This window comes from Antechinus flavipes, chromosome 6 (assembly GCF_016432865.1).
Source record: "Antechinus flavipes isolate AdamAnt ecotype Samford, QLD, Australia chromosome 6, AdamAnt_v2, whole genome shotgun sequence".
In the NCBI taxonomy this organism is placed as follows: domain Eukaryota; kingdom Metazoa; phylum Chordata; class Mammalia; order Dasyuromorphia; family Dasyuridae; genus Antechinus; species Antechinus flavipes.
In genome coordinates this window covers 14,977,229-14,999,185 of record NC_067403.1, presented here as the reverse complement: position 1 = coordinate 14,999,185, position 21,957 = coordinate 14,977,229, and the positions used below count along the sequence as shown (strand labels likewise).

At 35.9% G+C, this 21,957-nt stretch overlaps 1 long non-coding RNA gene across 1 annotated transcript in view; it reads right to left on the bottom strand.

Moving 5' to 3' along the window:
* Positions 1-4,493: 4,493 nt before the first annotated feature.
* Positions 4,494-21,957, bottom strand: part of LOC127541278 (uncharacterized) — a 35,329-nt gene continuing 17,865 nt past the window's right edge. The window contains exon 2 of the long non-coding RNA XR_007948418.1: positions 4,494-5,158. This is a non-coding gene — a long non-coding RNA (uncharacterized LOC127541278). The remainder of the gene's footprint in view (positions 5,159-21,957) is intronic.

The following is a 21,957-nucleotide window of genomic DNA, read 5'->3' as shown; positions in this document are numbered from 1 at the left end:
AACATTTAAATATGAATGGATAAAAGTGACCCTGGGCAGCAACTCACTGTTTGCCTCAGTTTCCTCATCTGTAAAATGAACTAGAGAAGAAAATGGCAAACACTCCAGTATCTTTGCCAAGAAAACCCCCCATTAAATGACTAATGTATATAAAATTCAATTTCCCACATTACATCATTTTAAACCATGATTATCTATAAACTAAGCTTTTGAAAGAAAAGAATCATGTCAGACATGACTTTCTCCTCTTCTGTTAGCATACTAGCTACTCTCACCAAAACTCTACTGAACTCTTGAGTATTGCTAACCAGTTCCTTTGAAAATCTAACAGATAGAAAAATAGTAACGTAAGTGAGGAATAAGTTTAAATTTAAATACAGCCTTAACAGAGCAATGAGAACAATATAAAATTTATTTCTGTAGTACATTTGTGATGATATGTGATAGTTTCAAGATGTCTTATAATGCACATGCCCACGGATCATGATTTTTAAATAACCTGACACTTACCCTGGAAGAACCCAAACACTGGACCATCTTGATGATGTGATGATCCAGCTAATAAGGTACTATGATCAAATTACAGAGGAGAACCAGGAAAGTTCTTAGTTGCAGTGTATAGAGGGCAGATACTAATTCATGTGACCATCTTTAAGATGAGTTCCCTCCCAAATGTCCAATACTTATGGCAGTCTAGAAGCAATCTCATGACAGATTGAGAAAACTGTAAGAACTGTAAGAAAGCTTAGTCAGAAGTGACTAGAGTTTGATGTAATTGGTGGATAAACACCAAAATCATTATAATGATCATGGGCTTACATTGCAGCAGAAACAAACCTTTAAAGCTTCAAATATGTACTGGCTTGTTACCAATGAGAAAATATCTTTTGCAACGTAATTAAACAATTGTTTGCTGTTAAGGTGCCATTAAAGAATTTTTAGCATCAGTCTCTTAGACCATCATCACAAACCCTGGAGGGATTACTTGACTACTAAACTAAAACTACCTGGATTACACTTTACATCCTATGAGTCCTTCCTTACATCATAAATGAAGAGCTGTGACGCAATGACTTATCTAAGGCAACTTGGTGGCACAATGAATAGGGCACTAGACTTGGAATTAGGAAGAGTTCAGATGTGGCAACAGATACTCATTGAATTAAACTACTTAGTACATTTTTCAAGAAAGTAGTAGAAGTCCAGTTCCCTTGTAATATTTAAATATGGTGGATAAAAGTAACCCTCAGCAACTTACTGTTTGCCTCAGTTTCCTCATCTGTAAAATGAACTGAAGAAGAAAATGGTAAACCTCTCCAGTATCTTTGCCAAGAAAACCCCTAAATTGAGGTTACAAAGACACAACTAAAATGATTGAGCAACGAAGTCGTGTAGCTACTTGATGATCTATAAAAAGTCACTTGGGGAGGACAAGACATTTTTTTAAACCTTACTGTAGACTGGGTAGAGGCAAATAGCCTTGGTCCTATGCTTATGTACATCTGCTTGAATTTTATATCTAGAATGTAGGGTTTTTAAAAAATACTCTACAGCCTTGTATTTCTCAAGCTCCATCTTCCTCATCTACCTAACCCCACTCTTGATCCCTGGAATGGGCAAGAGGAGGATGGCGCAGGAAGCACTTTTAAATATGCTTTAAACGAGCAAGGACAGTTCAGAACAAATCCTTTTGTGCAGCCTGAAAATCCACCCCAGGTCAAGTATAACCCCATCACTGCTCTCACCCCCTGGCCTTTGCCAACCTTTGGTTACAACCTTGGCACAGCCTTGGATAAAATTAGAAAATAATAGCTTTTCCCCTACTCCCTTTGTCCTATTTTTCATTTGACTGACACTGATAGCTTTGCACCATTTTTAAATGGAGACTTTTTGAAGTTCCAGCAGGTGACCTCTATTTACTACAATAAAATTAGTGATTTATAGAAAGTCAGATTTCCACAATCCCCAGAACTCCTTTTATCCCTAACTACTATGTCAACAAAGCACCCAGCATCAAAGGTCTGGATTATGTAGCAAAATAAATCACTTTGAAAATCCCAATAGTGATGTAGAGAATAAAAAAACTCTTAACTGGAAATGTGTAAAGAGGAAGAGATCATATAGGAGAAGCAGATGCAGCCAACCTTGGCTGTGCTATATTACTCAAGTTGCTATGGGGCAGAGAAGATTGGATATTTAATGTCAATGTTACTATGAGAGGGGATGAAAAGCAAAAAACTCCAAGACAAAATAAAAAAGGGAAATAGAACCTTTTAGACTCTATAGACTATAGCTTTCCTCTCCTCTCCCTCTCTTCTGCATTTCTCTCTCTTCTCTTTTTTCATTCCTTCTCTTTTCTCCTTTTTCTCTCTACTTCTTTCCTTCCTCACCTTCCCTAAGAAACAGATGTGAAATGATAGAAAAACTATTAGACAATGTCAGAAAGCCTGAATTAAACTCTTCTCTTTGACATATATGAATTGTTTTTACCCTTAAGAAGTCACTTAAGCTGCCTGAGTCTGTTTTTTCTCTCTGTAAAAAGGAGATAACTTTTCATCCCCTACCTCATAGGATTATATGGAGAAATGCACTTTGTAAACCTTTAAAAATTATGTATTTTAAAGTCCTGTGAAAATCTAATAGTGCTGTAAAAATGCCAGCTTATTACTTATTTAATTATATTCTTTATTTAATATTCAAAGCTAGAATTGCAGAAAGCTCTTCCACACTCAAGGAATTTTTAATACCAAGGACTATCCTGAAGTTCAGAAATGGAGAAGAGTAAAGTCCAGCCACAGAGACTACTTTTCCAGTCCCCACACAACCCAGAGTTCCAGTATCCATTTCTGGCTCTTGGAATTTGATGTAAAGGGAAAATGATGAAGACGATGCGTTTGACATGTCACAAGAACTAAGGATGGGCCACAGTTGGGACACTAGGATTCTATTCATAAGAAGTAGGTAAAAAGAGCTCTTCTTAGAGGGTTTCTACTTGGGGTTGGATGATTTAAGTTACTTCGTTCATATCTTTCATTTTATAATTTGTTCAGTTGCTTTCACTTATGTCCAACTCTCCATGATCCTGTTTGCAGTTTTCTTGGCAATGGCACTGAATTGATTTGCTCTCTCCTGCTCTGTCTCATTTTACAGCCGAGGAAACTGAGGCAAGCAGAATTAAGTGACTTGCTTAGTGTCAGACAGCTAGTGAATGTCTGAGGCCAGGTCAGACACTCTGTCTACTTTGTCCCTTCCATTTTGTAATACATTTAATAAAAACATATTAGAATAATTGTATCATAACATGTTATAAAAGCTCATATTCACCAAGTTTTCTATGCTTTACCAAGCTCCTTCCTCCCAGCACCTCTCTAAGACAGACGGCACAAGTGTTTCCAGCTCCATGAGAAATCTGATCAAGGCCCTTGCCCAAAGTCACATGGTTCAAAAGGGCAGCAAGCTAGGATTCAAACCTAGGTGTTCTAATTTTGAGATGAGAGCAAACTACTCTATTTTGCTTCTCTCACTCAATATACAACGTTTCATTACTCCTTATAAGCTTTCCTTCTGTAGCAAGGGGACTTATTTAACCTTATCTGTGTCATAAATGACTTTGGCAGCCTCATGAAGCTTATAGACTCTTCTTAGAATAATGTTTTAAAACATAGCCTATGTAGCACTGTGTCCTCTGGCTCCCCCATCTGCCCTTAGGGTTCCAGGGCATGTTCCAGGCTGTTTTTCTCCTCCATGGAGCAAAAAATTGGCTCCCTTCCCCTCCCCATTCTTAGATGCTAATGACTAGCTCTAATTTCCATTTAGATTTCTAGAAGAATAAGATTAAATTTTAGTTTAATTCCTATATAGTATCAATCCTACCAAATTCTCTGCTTCTAATGGCTTAGGTCCAGATTTTTGCTCCTCGAAGTTTTTCATGGTGAGCTGGCTGTAACATCGAGCTAGAACACAGATTCTGGAATGCTAAGATGCTGATATGCAATTTGGATATTTTAAATTCAAAAGGTTTGAAAAACTCTTTTCCTTCCATCTAGAATAGATAGATCAGACAAAAGGGGGGGAGGGGAGAGAGGGGAATGAAGTCTGTTTATCAAGACCACATGGTTAGACCACAAGGGAAAAACTCCTGGGACTTCCCCCTTTACTACATGGATTATCACCAGGCAGAGTAAGATGATTGGTTCTACTGGAAAAAAAAAAAAACTAAATGAGATGATAAAAAGGAGTGAATTGAAGCCTGCTAATCTCTTTTAATGCCTCTGCAGCCAATCAGAAAGCTTCTTCTAAGCACCATGTGCTTAGCCAACCAGAGCCAGTTCTATGGGAGCTTCACAGTCGCTCCAAGATACTTCCCTTAAACATCATCATGTTACTTCCCAGCATCCTCCATGGGGAGAGGTTGCATCAACTAAGAAAGCTAAAACAAACTGTTCCTACACCAGATCCCCTCAGGATTACAAAGAAAGCCAATTACATCAAAGTACAGTTATAAAAATATTTATTAAAAACAAGTTCAAGAACCCCAGGTTAAAAATTCTTATTCTATAGCTTCTTTTACAATTCTTTCTACCATATCCAAGAGATCTTTATTTCAACTCTTATATAGAAGATAATATTTCTATTACGCACTGATTGGATAAAATTCCTCTTGGAATCAATGACTTTCTAATCCATAATACTCCAAGTATATGCTTTCATATGTAAGATCAGAGTTCTTTTGCTATTCCTAGTTAAGCTGATGCAAGCAACATCCCCTAATACAGCAAATATCTAGCTTCATCTGTTCCAGCAAAGGCAGAACAGCTGCAGAAAAGTCAATAGAAAACAAAGGCAGCTAAAGTAATAAGCAATAGAACGATTCCCAACAATTCTCTATTCATAATCCACATTTAATTCAAAAATACAAAAGGATTTGTTTAGAGTCTGGCAGGTTTTTTAATGGCTCTTCTCTACAGCAGCATCTCTGAAGTGGTGGAGATGTCAAGCAATTTTTGACTCTTTACCAAAGTAAGGAATTAAACACACAAGAGAAACAAAGGGTAATGATACAGCAAATGGCAATGCGTCCCATTGTTTGGCGGTGTCTAGCAGGGTGCCACAGGGATCAGTTTTCATTCTGGTCTAATTTAACATCTTCATTAATGATCTGGAAGAGAAAGTAAACAGCACATTAATTATAATCACAGGCAATGCTAAATTAGGATTTACTGCATGCACCACAAAACAGGACACAGAAAGGGCTTGCAATGGAAAGAAAAGAACAAAATGAGATTTAGCTTGGAAAATTATGAAATTAATATCCCAAGACAGAACTATAGAATGGGAAAGAGACACCTAGAAAGAAGTTATAATGTTAGACAATGTATATTACATTAAAAAAAAACACTTTGCAAAATGTTTTTACATCCATTATCACATTATCACATTTGATTCATCAGAACCCAAGAAGAACTTTGATAGCATCAATTCCCTTCCAGGAAGCCACAGTTATTTCCTCAAGATCACCCAGATAGGTAGCAAATAGAACAGCTGAAAATTGAATTCAAGTGCTCTGATTCCAAATACGTTCTGCTTTCAACTCCACTGCAGATTTGAGTTCCAGAGGTTAAGTTCCTTATCCAAAATGATATGGCATAGACCTGAGTCCAGAATCTGCTCTCCCAATTCTTTCTGAGCTTCCTTCATCATAAGAACAGAGCTCACTACCTGAAACCCAGTAGAAGTAATCAGGAACATACAGAGACATTGGTGTATGTCAAGAGAGACAGATGGGGGAGGTGATTTCTAGCACGATATGTGGAAAAATCCCTGAAGGTTCTGAGAAATCGCCCCCACTGAAAGTATTTCTCTTACCTACCTAAAATTTCACCATTAGCTCATTCTTTACTGACCTTCTTAAGAAGATGTATTTTTAAACTGGTTTAAGGTGTTGTGTTATTTGGTAGTTAAACAAATACATCAGAGATGGGATGACAATGGCTAAAAAGCTGGAATGAGAGGCAGAAGGGTGTGGGTTCAAAGCCTGTTTCTGACGGATAAAGGACAGGTCACCTAATGAATCTCTCCTTAAAACTTGATAACTTTTTAAACCTAGAGGTTTCTCAGATAGAATCAGATGAGCCCACAGAAGCCATCCAGCACAGCCTTTCATCTCACAAATGAGGAAATTGAAGACAAAGGAAATTATGACTTCCCAAGTAAGAGTGAGTGTCAGAAGGGAGATTTGCACCAAGGTCCCCTGACCCTTGCACCAGGGGTCTCGCCACTGAACCATGTTGCCGATTTCCTTCCTTGAATAGTTTGCACAGTAGGACTTCCCCACGCTGATGAAATTAGCAGTTCCATGTCTGGACTGCCATGAACAAAACAAAGACACCGGCTCTCAGTTAGGAAGAGTTAAAGGGGAGTGGGGAAGCCTATAATTGGCATTGTCCCAGACTTGGTTCAATGCTATATGGTCAGGCCGTGATCAACTAGGTTGATGGGATGGTAGTAGTCTTAGATGTCTGATGTAAGCATCACAAGGTGGAACCCTGGCATTGGTAAAAAAGCAATGGAAGTTCAGTATCTGGTGCATAGGAGGCACTTAAATAAAGGATTATTGATTGACTGACTGACTGACATCATGGCTCTGCCTTTGGCTGAGCCTGGAAATACGGTTGTTTTTTCCTAAAGGAGGATGGGATTACACTGATCCATCCACACTTTGTCACCTGGTTCTTCTTGTAACTAATGGCATGCATTCACAAGACAGCTGGCAAGGGTGAGGGTTACAGTTCCGCAGGGGAACCCAAGACATCAAGAGATCAAGCCATGACCTTGGGCACATTAGGGCTCCACTGGAAGCAACCGAGCAAACAAGGTCATGTAACTACAGTAGGCCTAATGGGATTAGAGGATGCTAAATTTAGACAGCAAAGACTTTCTAATGATGAATTCTGTTGCAGGGCATAGCAGCATGCTCCATGTAACCTTTGAAGCTGGTAATGGGTATTTGTCAAGCACAGAGCCGAGAAAAGGCCCTTGGACTCTTCTCTTTGCCCAAATTGTGGACAGTTCAGTAATGGCAGAGAAGACCCTTGGAGAGTGGGAAAGAGTGCTGACAGAAGGGAGCTGGGATGGTCGGGCAAAATTATAAACAGGCTAAGTTTGTTTCCAATGTCTTCCAGATTTCTCCCTCACTGAGTCTCTATCCAGAAAGATCATGATCACAGATGACGGTCTAAGTCTTACCCTAAGGATGACTTCTATTATAATAAGGAAATGCCAAAGAACTGTCAAGATGTATAAGAATGAAGCTATTATGGTGGGATGACAGACACAGGGTATTATCCAGTACCCCAACTTAATGTAGTAATGCATTAGAATTACCTCCTCCCTGAGATAATAAGCTATTGAGTCTCTTCATTAAATTTTTTTAAATAAATCACACTGAAAACCTTTAAAAATATTATACAACTCTTTAAGTGGAAAACAGGATTATTCTATTATTTAATTTATAAGATGTTTTCATATCTATTTTAACACTGAAATAATCTTCGTACTTTTAGAATACAAGGACATAAAGTCATAAAAGAAAATACAAAATTATGTTGAATGTAAATTGAAAGATACAATAGCATATGAAATCCATGTTGATACTTCAAGAGATGCCCTTTTTAGGTGGTGCAGTGGTAGCACAGTGATCTGGGAGTCAGGAAGATCTGCATTCAAATCTTGCCTCAGATACTTACTAGTTGTATGATCATAAGCAAGTCACTTAACCTCTCTGTGCTTCAATTTTTTCACCTTCAAAATGAAGATAATGATCCCAGTATTTTTGTAAAGATCTAAAGAGACAATATTTATAACAGTCTATTTGTTGTAGACTGAAACCCTTCTATGCTTTCATATTCTGTGTGATTCTCAACTCCTTTCTTCCATAAGTTTTCTGTGAAAGACCTAGAAAACACCCTGAAAAACTGCATCTGGGCCTTTTACTATTGGGTGCCAATATTCACAACATTCAAACTGCCTTTTTGTTATCTTTTCTGCTCTTGATGCAGGACTAGGTTACTTCCTTTTCTTGTCACACATGGCGTTGATGACATTTTAATGTCACTTCTGATGAAAAAAGTAATCATTAGTACTGTGCGGTGTCCTGCTTATATCCACAATCAATCAATTCATCAGTCAATATCATTTATTTATTAGGCACTTACTACATACATGCCAGGTATTGTGCTGAACATTAGAGATATAAAGACACTAATGAAATAGTTGCTGCCTCAAAATTTACAAATCTATCTATATATTCGTGTGTGTGTGTGTATATACAATATATATGCGAAATAAATACCACGTCAATTGGAAAGGTAGGTGGGATTCAGAAAAGGTCTCATGTAGAAGTTGATGCTTGAACTGATTTTTGAAGGAAAGTAGGAATTCTAAAAGTCAGAGGTGAAAACAGACACACAGACATACATATAATAGTTATGGGCTCCAGTCTATACAAAGGGCGAGTGTCAGTGGTTTATAAAAGAAATGGCAAAGGGCAGATTGGCTAAAGCAGACTTTTTGTAAAGGGAAGTCATGCAGCAGTCCAGAAGGGTTGTGAAGAGTTTAAAATGCCAATAGAAGCGTTTATATTTGAAGTTAGAGGTAATAGGGAACCAGGGGAATTTACTAATAAAAATAATTTGGTCACACCTGAGCTTTGGGAATATCCCATTAGTGTCTGTCCTATGATCTTTGGCAGTTCTGATTCTTCAGAGATCAAGGTATCCCTGTGATTCCCAGTCATATAACGCCAGAAGGAAAATGCTCCTGTTAAGCAGGTGACCTTTGAATGCAAGGAATACTAAAACCATGAGGATCACTAAATTCACTTCAGGTTCCCAAATGGGATCCCACCCTATAATTCTATTCTTGGCCCAGCTGATTGTCCATGGGCATTGCTTGACCAAGATTAATATATTGAGACTCATTGAATGGACTATTCACTCATTTGCATAGAATATAAATGAAAGAAAAGGATGTGAGGAAATCTGACAATAATTAAATGAAATACAAAGTCTTGATGATTTAATGCTTTTCCTAAATTACTTGAGAATTACAGTTTTGCATATTAGATATAATACTATCCAAAAAGGAGAGGAAAACAAACCACATAAAGCACATTAATGTAATAATAATTCCTACTTTCCTTCAAAGATTAGTTTAAGCATCAGTTTCTACATGAGGCCTTTTCTGAATCCCACCTACCTTTTCAATCGACCTTGTATTTATTTTACATTTATATTGTGTACACACACATACACACACACACACACACACACACACACACACGAATATATATAGAAAGATTTATAAATTTTGTTGCAGCAACTAATAAGATGAATCCATAACATTTTTAATCCAATTTATCACCAAATGGTGATTGGTACACATATGAAATTCTATAAAATCATAATATGGAAGTCTGTGAACACTGTTTATATTTTCTGCTTAAATTTAAGCATAGAAACCTTTTTAAACTGCTAAGATTTCTTTCTTGTTTGATGAATCTTCCATTTTTCTCTGTGATGCTGCTAAAACTGTCCTTACTCTGGGACTACTAAACACTGTGTCTGGGGTGGGGGGAACCAAACTATTCTGATCTGTTTTCCCTGGAATCACAGGTTCTATCTTCATCTTTCCCCTTTCCTCTCTCCATTCCCATAATCAAATCAATACTTTCATTATCTCTGAAAAGAGCATGTCCATAAACTGTCCTATTGCTCCACTCACTCATTTTGCCACTTTCCAAACTATAACTGCCTTCTTTAGCCACTTTTCCCCTCCCTGTGCAGTCTCCCCCATTAGATTATAAGCTCATTGAGGGCAGGGAATGGCTCTCTTTTACTATATGGCCATATGCTAGCCCAGATACTTAGCAAATAATGTTTAATAAGTGCTTTGCATTTATTCATGTATTATAAGTATGAAGTATTATCTATATGAAGGTATAAACAGAAGTAAGAGAGAACAAGAGTTATGTGGGCAAAGAGGATCCATGACAATATAGAAAATGGAAACTGTAAGTAGCATAAGCGTGGCAACAATGTCTTATCTCCCCCTGGTTTCCCTGGCTTCCATTGGATCTTAGCTAAAATCCTACTTGTGTAAGAAATCTTTTTTGATTCTACCTTGATGTTAGTGTGTGGTGAGAATAAGGATGGTTTTCTCTGGGAGAAGGTAGGTTTCTCGGGGGAGGTTTTCTGGAGGCAGTCTTAGTTGCAGTTGAAAGTAGTAATCACCCAAATGCAGCTGGCTGGTAAAAATACAAATGTTTATTTCTCCTTCCAAGTCTTGTCTCTTTCCTTGGGCCTGGATAGCTAGATTCTTAGAGGCTTATTTCTTTGCTTGGTTCCAAGATCTCCCTCCGAATGTCTCCAAATCCAAAGGTTTTGTCCTTCAGCCTCTGAGTCTGCTTTCTTCAGCTTCCAGCCAGCACAAAGATGGAATGAATCTCTTGTCTCCTTCACTTGGGGCTCGGCTAGCTTTATGGGGAGTCTTTCAGACCAGCTTGGTCTCAGTGGGGGAAGTGCAGGAGCCCAGCCACCACAGAGAGCCTTCTCAATCTCCCACTCAACTCTCGACGTGTAGCTTCTTCCTCTCAAAACTCTTCTGACTGGCCCCTTTGAAGCTCTATTTATTCTAGACAGAGGAATTGTGGGATGTGAGAGAAAGGGATTATGGGTTTTCTCACATAGTGCTCTCTGGCCCTAAGAGCTTCAAGGGAGGTGTGAATTCACAAAGTTACACAGTTAACTTTGTGAATCTCACATACTTGTGAACTCCAATGAGTAAAGGTGTAAACACAAGCATTGTATTAATTAGTTCTACTTAGTACCTTGTTTCAGGTTCTGGCCCCAAACATCTTCTTGTAAGATCAGATCAATAATCTACCAACTCTAATGAGTTAGCAGTTTGTAAAGATTCCAACATTAGTGCCTTCCCTCTAAGATTATCTTTGATTTTATTTATATCCTGTTTCTTTGATTTGGGGTTGGGTTTTTTTTGTTTGTTTGTTTATTGTTTTGCTTTGTTTTTGCATATTGTCTCTTCTATTACACTGTAATCTCCTTGAGCATAGGACCTGTTTTTACCTGTCTTTCATTCCCTAGAGCTCAGTGTAATATTTAGTAAAGAGTATACAGTAGGTATTTAATAAATGCTTACTAAATTATGAGCCTAATAGCCTAGAAGAATGATGAAACTTTTAACAGAAATAAGGAAGTTTGTGAGTTTGGGGCAAAAGATAATAAACACAGTTTTTAAATTGTATTTGAGCTGTGTTTGGCACACCCAGTTTGAAATGTCCAGTGGGCATTTGATGATGGAAAATTCTCTCCTCTCTTAGGAGAGAGACTAGAGTTAGAAATGTAGATCTTTGGACCATCTGCAAAGAGATGTTTATTAAACCCCTGAGAGCTGATGAGGTCACTGAGCAAGAGAGTATGGAGAGAGAAATCCCAATAGTAATCCATGTTTGGCTTTTGAATTGGTGGAATTTAAATAGCAATGTGAAGGATAAATAAGTATTTAGCTAGAAAAGAAAGGGAAAAAGGGCATTTCAAGTATAGGGAACAGTGTGATCAAAGGCTTGGAGGTAGGATAGGGAGTCTGGAAGTGATTAATATCAGACAAGGGTGGAAAGACAGATGGCACCAATTTGTGGAGAGGTTTGAATGGCATGTAAATGAATCTGATTTTTACTTAATAGGCTATAGGGAGCCACTGAAGAGTTATAAGCAAAATTATGTCTATATCTATGCATAAGAGAGATCATTGTAGGAGTGATAAGAAGACTAAATTGGAGAGAAGAGCAGCTAAAGGTAAGAAGGCCTGATAGAATATTATTCCAGTAGTAAAAATAAGTACAAGGATGGCAGTAATAGAAAGAAAAGAAAGGATATAAGTAAGAGCTCCTCCAAAGGTGGAATTGATAGGGCCTGATAGCTGATTGGATAGAGGAGTTAAGGGGGAGAAGAATAAGATATAATACCAAGATCTTTAGCATCAGAAACTGACAGGAATAACAAATTAGAAAGAAAGAAAAAGCGGGCATGGAAAAATCAAGAGAAAGAATTAATGGAGTCTGAATACAGATCAAAACATACTTTTTAAACTTTATTTAGTTTGGTTTTCTATGTTTTCTTTTATTATAAGTTTTCTATATTTTATTTTATAAATGAAATAATATGGAAATGTTTTACATAACTACATATGTATAATCTAAATTAAATTTCTTGCCTTCTTAATGATAAGGATGGGAGGCTTGGGGAAAATTTGGAATCTGAAACATTTTAAATTAATGTTAAAATTGGTTTTATATGTAATTGGGAAAATAAAATACAAAATAAATAATTTTAAAAATAGAAATATATATTTCATTTTAGATTCTGGTAGGATATCTTCTTGGAGAAATCCTGAAAAATTTTGGAAATATGGGTCTAGAGCTCAACCAAGAGGTCAAGACCGGAGATGTAGATATGGAAATTTTGAATATAAGTAACAGTCAGATTCATGGAAGTGAAGAAAATTGTGAAAGGATAAAGTGTGGTATGAGAAGGGACCAAGAATCAATACTAGGAGAGAGGTTTGGAAATTTAGGGTTCATATATTAGGATAGGTAGATAGATAGATAGATAGATAGATAGAAGATAGATAGAATATAATTAGATTCACAGATACATAGGTATATAGGTACATAGATACATACACAGAGAGAGAGAGACAGAGACAGAGACAGTCAGAGAGACAGAGATGGATAGATACATAGATAGATGATACATAACTATATTCTTCATATAATTGGTTTCCTCTATAATCATTAATTTTATTTTATGCATTTAAAAACATTATTTTGGGAAGGGAGTCCATAAACTTCTCATGATATGAAGAAGCTTAAGAACTCTTCAAGAAGAATATCCACCCTAAGAGATAATGAAGAGAAAGAGAAGCCGGTGAAGGGAATAGAGAAAAAGCAATTTGAACAACAGTAGAAAAACCAGGAAAGCAGATTTTCTCAAAAGCCAAAGGAGAAAAAAATATCCAGAAGGAATAGCTACTTCATGTAATGACAGCTTTATCTTATGCTTTTTCACCATCTATACTCCTATTCATACTTTCTAGTTAGAACATTTTTCTTCCTGACTCACAAATATATTGTCACAATATTAAAAAAGGAAAAAAAGCAAATAAGTATGGAAACATAAAAATAGTTGTGTAATATAATCTGAGTTGAAATGCAAGATTATGTGAGTTGTAAACATATCTTCAGTATTTATTTTTTTTTCTCCTTTACAATAGAAATTTATTATTTGAGAAGAATCTTTTAAAAAATCGTAATATCTATAAGATGCTTCTTGGTTCCCATGAGATCTTTTCTTAAGAGACTTTATAAAGGCAAACTAAATGCTTCCTGGACAGTAACAGAGTTATTCATATATACAACTTAGAAAGCAAGGCAAGAAAGTACTAAAAATATTTTATAGAGCCAGAAAAAAATAAACAAAACTCATCTAGAAGAATAAAAAGTCAAAAATATCAAGGGAATCAGTGTAAAAAAATATAAGGAAAGGTGGCCTAACTGTACCATATCTCAAATGGTTTTATAAAGTGGTCATTATTAAAGCAATCTGGTACTGGCAAAGAAATAGAGTGATGGATCAATGGGATAGATTAGGTACACAATACATTGTAGTAAATGGCCATAGTAATTTAGTGTTGATAAAACCCCAAATCCAAGTTTTGAGAACAAAACCTCACTATTGAAAAAATTTTGGGGGAAACTGGAAAATAGTCTGGCAAAAATTAGGCTGAGTCAAATTTATAAAAATACAAGACATTGCCCAGTTGAAAAATGGTCAAAGGGTCTGAATAGGAAGTTTTTAGAGAAAGAAATAAAAACCAACTTTAGTCACATGAAAAAATAATCTTAATCATGATTGATTAAAGAAATTCAAATTTTAAAACTCTGAGGTACTGCCTCACATTCTCAGATTGGTTAATATGACAGAAAAAAGAAAATTATAAATGTTGAAGGGGGTATGGAAAACTGGGACATTGTTGATGGAGTTGTGATTTGATCCAACCATTCTGAAGAACAAATTGGAATTATGCCCAAAGGGCAACCAAGCTGTGCATACTCCTTGATTTAGCAGTACTACTAGTAGGTCTATATCCCAGGAAGATTTTTTTAAAAGACAAACTATTTATTGCAGCTCTTTTTGTGGTGACTAAGAATTGGAAATTAAGGGAATTAAAATTAATAAATAATTAACAATAATTAATAAAAATTAATTGGGAAATGACTAAATGAGTTGTGGTATATAATTGTGATGAATAGTACTATGCCAAAAGAAATGATGAAAAGTCTGATTTCAAAAAAAATCTTCAAAGATGTATATCAACTGATGGAGAGTGAAGTAAGTGGAACCAGGAGAACATTATACATAGTAACAACATTGTGTGATGATCAAGTATGATAGACTTAGCTATTCTTAGCAATACAATGATTCAAGACAATCCCAAAGGACTCATGAAAAATGCTAGCCATCTCCACAGAAGAAACTGAATACTGACTAAGGCTATTCCCCCCCCACTTTTCTCTCTCTCTCTCTCTCTCTCTCTCTCTCTCTCTCTCTCTCTCTCTCTCTCTCTCTCTCTCTTTCTATATATGTGTGTGTGTATACATATACATATGTATATAAATATAAAATAAATTTAAAAATATAAAATATATACACACATATATACTTCTTGCTCTCTTCTAGTCTTCTGCCCCACCCCCAAATGGAAATATGTTTTATTTTTTATATGATTACACATGTATAACCCATATCAGATTGCCTACCCTCTTAGGTAGGAGAAAAGAGAAAAAAAGGAAGAATAGAATTTGGAACTCAAAATTTACTTCCCAAAAATGTTAAAAATTAATTTCATATATAATTGGGAAAAATAAAAAATATATTAAAAAAAAGAAAGTAAGGTAAGATTGCGTTAGATAAACTCAACTAAACAGAGTTTTAGCTCATCATTCAACAATTGCAGTTCACAATCCTAAGGTAAACTAAACATCCTCCTATTCAAATAAAATTGTTAGGAGAAGTTTCTGGTAAAAAGAGATTTTCTTACCTGCTCTTTTGACAAAAAAGGTCTTATCCTAGGGCCCAGCAACTTTTAAAAATATATAGATAACTATTTCAGTATAATTGGTTTCCTTTGTAACATGTAAAGTGCTTTACAAATCTCAAAGTGCTATATAAATGTTGGCTATTATAGTTATTTTTTTGCTTCACTCTTTTTTCTTTTTAAAATTTTTTTTGAAAAGAAAAAAGTTGCCATATGCATAGCAGAACATAAGAGAAGATTTAAAATACAAAGAAATAAATTTCTATTTCAAGAAAGCCTATATAATAAATACTACACATTGTATTCAGAACTCTCCATCTTTTCTTTGCCTTCTTGTAGATTTTCTTTTGTTTTCTGCTCTGTACTTTTTACTTTATTCTTTTTTTCCTCTTCTCCTTCTTCTTCCTCCCCCCACCAAAGAAAATTATAATTAAGCTTGAATATATATGAATTTATATACACATTTATAAATATACATATACATACATATACATCCACATATATATAGATATTTATAATCATACACATATATGCATTCATATGCATCTATTTAAGACTGTACTATGCTTTTTTTTGTCCTCTGTTTTTCTGAAGGATAGATATCTTCCTTCATAGCTTCAACTCTTTCCATATTTTTCTAATTCCACCAGCTCATCATTTTCTGTTATCATTATTCTTATCACTATTGTTTAGTCCAAACATCAGCTATACCAGATAAGTAGATTTTTTTTTCTTTTCAAAAGCAAGGTGCATATAAATGAATCACAAGTTGACTTTGTAGCTGGCAGTCCTGTTAATTAAGAAGCCTATAATTGCGACATCTGAAGGATAAACTACCCCTGTGTTTGATTCCCTCATTTCCCCTCAGTACCCTCTGAGTCTATCAACTATCTTATCCATCTCTCTAATTTTCATTTTTAGCTATCTTTATATGTTAGGTACCAGTGATTTGGAGATTTAATTATTTAAAGGTTCTCTGAGTTTAAAACTTCCTTATCTGAACTGGAAATGGGAAAAGTACTCAGCTATCAGGCCAACAGATTTAATGCAGATATGCTCCTGCCAAGGGAATTTGAAGGATCTAATTTGGTCATTGAAAATCTAGGAGTAAGAAGAAGATATTGGATTTTTTCTATTGTTGAAAATCTTCTCTTTTCCCCCAGAGTTTATTTATTTTATGCACATTTGACCTTTTTTGTCATTAAGGATCAATTTGTTATTAAGAAAAGCTCTATTATTTTAAATTAATACAATAATTCAGACATAAAAACAAATCTCCAAATCTCAAGTGTAGGTCAAAGAAGACTTGTAAAAAAATTTAAATGCCACAGACCATGGAAAATGCATAAATAGCCTTAGCACTTAGATTCTCCTCAAGATGTATGGTACAGATGGCTGTGTTGGTGGGGGTGACAATTTCAGGTAATCTAATAAAAGTCTGATAAAAATGGGAATAAAATACAGAAAGAGCTTGGAGAGTGGTATAATATACTGAGGAGCAGCATTATTAAGATATAGGAGAGCAAAGAAATTCAATTCAACAGCCATTCATTATGGATCTACTCTTCTAGGCATACGAGACAAGAAATCAAAGAAATTCAGTCTCTGTCCTGGAAGAGGTACCATTGTAATAGTAAGATGCAAGATGTACACAGACCCAAAATTTGATGAGATAAAGCTCTCCTCTCAAATGGGGAGAGAGGTAGGAGTTAGGGAGAAGGAAGCAAGAAAAGCTTCCTCTTGGAAGAAGCTAACCTAAGCTGAACCTTAAAGAAAGATGAGGAGTCTAACCGGCAGAGAAAAGCTGGGAGTCCATTCCAAGTATGGAGGCAGAAGCTAGAGTGTTTAGTTCTGGCCATTTAGTAATAATAATAACTCATATTTATATAGCATCTAATATGAGCCAGGCTCTGTGCTGAGCACTTTGTAAATATCATCACATTCGATCCTCACAACAAACTCAGTATTATGCTCTTTTCACAGATGAGGAAACTGAGGCAAAGATTAAATAACTTGCCCAGGGCCTCACAGCTAGTAAGTGTCTGAAGTTGACTTTGAATTTAGGTCTCCCTGACTTCAGATCCAATACCCTGTCCACTGGACTTAATGTTCTGAATCTTGATTGAATGAAGAAATTGTAAAGAGAAATAAATCAAAATCACTTTGGAGGATAAGTGGGAGTCACAGAATGGACAACTTTAAATGACAGGCTAAGGTATTTGTATTTTATCCTAGAGGTAACCTGGAGCCATTGAAGATTTTAAGTAGGGAAAGAACTTGGATGAACTTATGTTTTAGGAATATTAATTTAGGAACCATGTGGGAGATAGATTAGGAGACCAGAAGCAAGGCTATCAAGTCTGACAGGATCCCTATCTCCCAGGGTTCCCCCTGCCATGTAGATTAGACCTCTGATAACCTTTGGCCAGATTGATGTATCTTAGTGGTCAATTAGGCCCATCCACAGGGGATCAAGGCCCTTTAGCCTTGATGGATGTCCACAGGCTGTCCAAGTCATGGCACACCTGCCTTGCACCCTAAGTGCTTCCAGGAAGGTGAAGTCTACTTGATTGCTTCAGTGCTACTGTAGCCCAGTTAAGTATCTTTTCCATGTTAGAGTTATGAAATTTCCTTGTGGTATCTATTGAATGAAAGAGGAGTCTCAGTTTATATTGTAAGATCTTGGCCTGAGATAGATCCACCTATAACACCAAGGAAACATTGTTTAGACAAAATAATATCTGGAAGTCACATTGATAACTAACAAAATGAGAGATTTTGGACTGATCACTGGTAATGTGAGGCATTTAGGTAGTTTGATGGAGAGAGGGTCAGGCCTGGAGTCAGGGATGACTAGATGTCATGAGTTCAAGCCTGGCTTCAGATACTTAACCCTGTTTGCCTCAGTTCCCTTATCTGTAAAATGATCTGGACATGGCAAATCATTCTAGTATGTTTGCTAAGAAAAACCCAAATGGGTTTTGAAATGATTGAACATGTCTGAACAACAACAAATTGCAAATCCACCATAGCTTCTATGCAGGCAAATGTGAATATGTATTGCTAGTGTTGCCCAAAGTGTTCTGTGGAACATGGTGTTCTATACAATATTAATTTTAAACATTTTTATGCTAGGAATAATTTTCTGATCACTAGAAAAAGGTGAAACAGAAGCAAGGCAAGTCACCTTGGGCAGATGGAGTAAATCAATGAGTACAAAACAAAGGGGAAACAGTGGAGTACCCTTTCCTCCATTGTAACTGCACGGGCAATGGCATTAGAAATAAGTCACAGCAGTGAAAAGGGTCAGTGAAAATGGTCATGGAAGAATCTGGAGGAGTTTACAGTAATATCCCCAGGGGAAATTCAATTATGCCAGTTTAGAAAAGGTATCTTGGAAAGAGATGGACCCAAATGAAAAGTAAAAAGCCCTGAGCATGATAATTGTATAAATACGTATGTCTATATTGGATTTACACATTTTTTGTTTTGTTTTGTTTTGTTTTTTATCATTTTTAACTTGTATTTGACTACTTGCCATCTAGGAGAAGAGATAGGGAGAAAAAAGGGGGCAAATCTGAATACAAGGTTTTGCAAGGGTCAATGGTGAAAAATTATCCTTGTATATGTTTTGAAAATAAAAATGTTCAATAAAAAATAAAATAAACAACAAAAAAAGGAATTGAACAAAGTATAAATGAGTTTTCTAAGAAAAAATTCCCAGACCAGAGAGATTTGAAAGTTAATTGTACTAATTAATTAATTAATAATAGAATAAAAATAAACATAAATAAAAACTAATTGTATTAAACGTTGATTAAAAAAAAAAAAACCTGGGCTTGGACCAATCCTCTGGCTGATGGCTGTAGTAGTTTCTGAGGATTCCTTCCTGCTGCTACTCAGCTACAATACAATGGAACCTCTTGCATCCAAGCCAGGAAATGTTCATTGTAATGGGCCAGAATTCTGGAGAAAGGTGTTAACTCAGTGGAATTGATAAGACAATGGTTATCTACTTTAGTACTGTGATTAATAGTTTTCTAGTTCAGTACATGTACTACTACTTAATATAGTTCTACAAGATTGACACCTATTCTACAAGATTCATACCTACGACAATGTAATTATAATAGAGTATATAAGCTGGGACAAATTCAGCCAGAGATACTTATTCCATCTTCCACCTTTGTGGTGACTGGAGTCTGGAGCACAAGCCCTCGGACTCAGGGAGACTTCAAGACAGAGACCATGGTGGTAGTCCTCCTGCCTCCCCCATAGAAAGCAAGACACATTCTGCAGGACCTCCAGAAAGCTGGCCCAAAATCCCAGGCAAGGAAACTAGACTGTGAAGGAGATAATAAAGAATTTGTACTTTATCCCTGGCTATCCTGGTGATTACTCTGCTGAAACAAAGGCTGGTCCAAAGACCTCTAGAAAACCAACCAGAACATTGCAGTTCATCTCAGGATAAATACTCATTTAGCTATAAGATCATGAAAATACAAAGACAAAAGCCAAAAAAACTTAATAATAGCCAAGGATTCAGGAACGAGCTCATCTAAAATTTCCACTATACTAGAAGTTCCACGTGAGAGAGGTTACCATGAAGCTAGAATGAAAAAAAGTCCAGTTCTTGCTCACTGCTCCCAGGATTCTCAAAGTTACATAATGCTGCTTGGAAAGTCAAAAGAAAAGAGGCTACATAAGAAGCTATTTTTTTTTGTTCATTTTATTTTTTATATTTTTTTTTATTGACCACTTGGGGTTTGCCACCAAAATGCAAAATTCTTTTACTAATGCATCAATACATGGCCAAGGAAGGTCCAAAAAGCTCTCATGTGGTCCATAAGAATCAGGAAGCACATATGCTTTGGGGTGAATCTTATAAGCCAGTTTATTGTCCTTCACAGAACAGGAAAGACCAGAACACATTTTAGCAAAAGGAAAGGAACTACTGGAAAAGAGATTGGAAAAAATAACAAAAAAGACAAGAGATTATTGTTAGAATAAGTTCCTGATAGAGGAAGGAGTAAATGGAATCAAAGAATATGTGGAAAGGAAGCAATGACAAGGACGAAGGCTGCCTCTTCCTCTGAGATAAGAGAAAATGAGTTGAAGATGGATGAAGATATGTAGAAGTTTTTAGATGTGGAGAAGAGTTGAGTGGATTTATTATGGATGGTCTCAATCTGCTCATTAAAGTAGGAAAAGAGGTATTTTTCTTAGTCAGGTCCATTTATCTGCCTTTTTCATATCAAGAGTGAAAATATTATTTTAAAGAAAAAATTCTGAGGAGAAATATATTGTGTTTTTCCATAGATAGAGAAAAAGCTACATTTAATGACTTCTCTCCTTTATAGGCATATAAAATTATTTATGTTGCCACTGAAATGGGGAAGCTCTGATGATATTACCCTTAAGGGTATTCAAAAGTTAACAAACATGAAATCTGAAAACCCAAATTTACTTAGAATCCAAATTAGTTTGTCTTATTTCAACTCCATTTTTGCCCCATCTCATCCTATCTTTCTTTCTTGTAACATCAACATATTTGTTAAGTACTTATGAGTAAGTTACTATGTGTCCTTTTTTAATATTCAGACCTTTAAACAAGCAATTATGAAGAAATAATACTGCCATTTAATTTCTTTGGGTTTTAATTATTTAATCCATAAAATGATGGAATTAGATTTCAGATGGCCTTTGAGGTTGAAGTTAAAAGAGACTATTTGTTGCATGCACTTCCTTACTACTAACTGATTCAACTCTTGCAACCCACCATCCAGAGGAAGAACAGTCACAATGCCAACAGAAAGAACATAGGACTTGGAGACAATGGAATGGGATTCCAATCCAGCTCCAGTATTCAAGATCACACTACCAATGTTTGACCTCAAGCGATCACTTTTCTTGGTACTGGTTTTCTTGTCTATAATATGATGGGGTTAGAGTTTAAAGTTTCTAAGATCCCTTCTAACCTTAGAACCCAATGAATGATGAATATTGATATTGTTTTATAGCTATAAAATTCTTAATATTCTTCATCTATAAAATGGAGGTCTTGAGTTACATATTCTCTATGTTCCCTTTCATTTATATTAAGAGATCAGTCAAGTGAGAGAGATTGATGATTCATTCCATGATTCTTAAAATGGTCTTATGGGTTTAACATATGTCAGAATCTGAGCCATAGCTCTTTACGGGCAGAAATACAATATCTTCTACCCACTGAAAAGTGATAGGGTCTGGGGATCTAATTCATACTAATCACTGGGGGAAAATTGAATAATAATTTGCAGGGGGGTGACTTATCTGGCAAGCTAATCTGCCTGGAGGGCCACACAATGGCCAAATCATAATATGCATAATGGGAGCTACACATGGTGTGAAGACTGGTATTAAATGTCTATGTGGGTTTCCTTTGGTCAAGAAACCAAACAGAAGTTTGCATGGTGAGCATAGGGTTAGAGCAAATGTATGTTCTTGGACATAATATTCTTAAAATTATTACAGTTTCTTCACTCCTTCTTCACTCCTGGAATATGCAGGAAGAGTTCAAGTTCTCTGTCTTTTTAATATTGCCCATGTAGAAGTGATTTTCAATCTGAAAGAGGTATAGTTCTGAGGCTTCCATCTAGCTTTCTTCTCTTTGATCTCCTCCCCTTATCAGAATATATAACATGAAGCTTGAGTGGACCCAATCTGCAATGGTGCAACTTCAAACATTCAAAACCTGAGAAACTGTCAAAACTAATTAAGAGATGACCTAAATTTTAAAGAATGAAA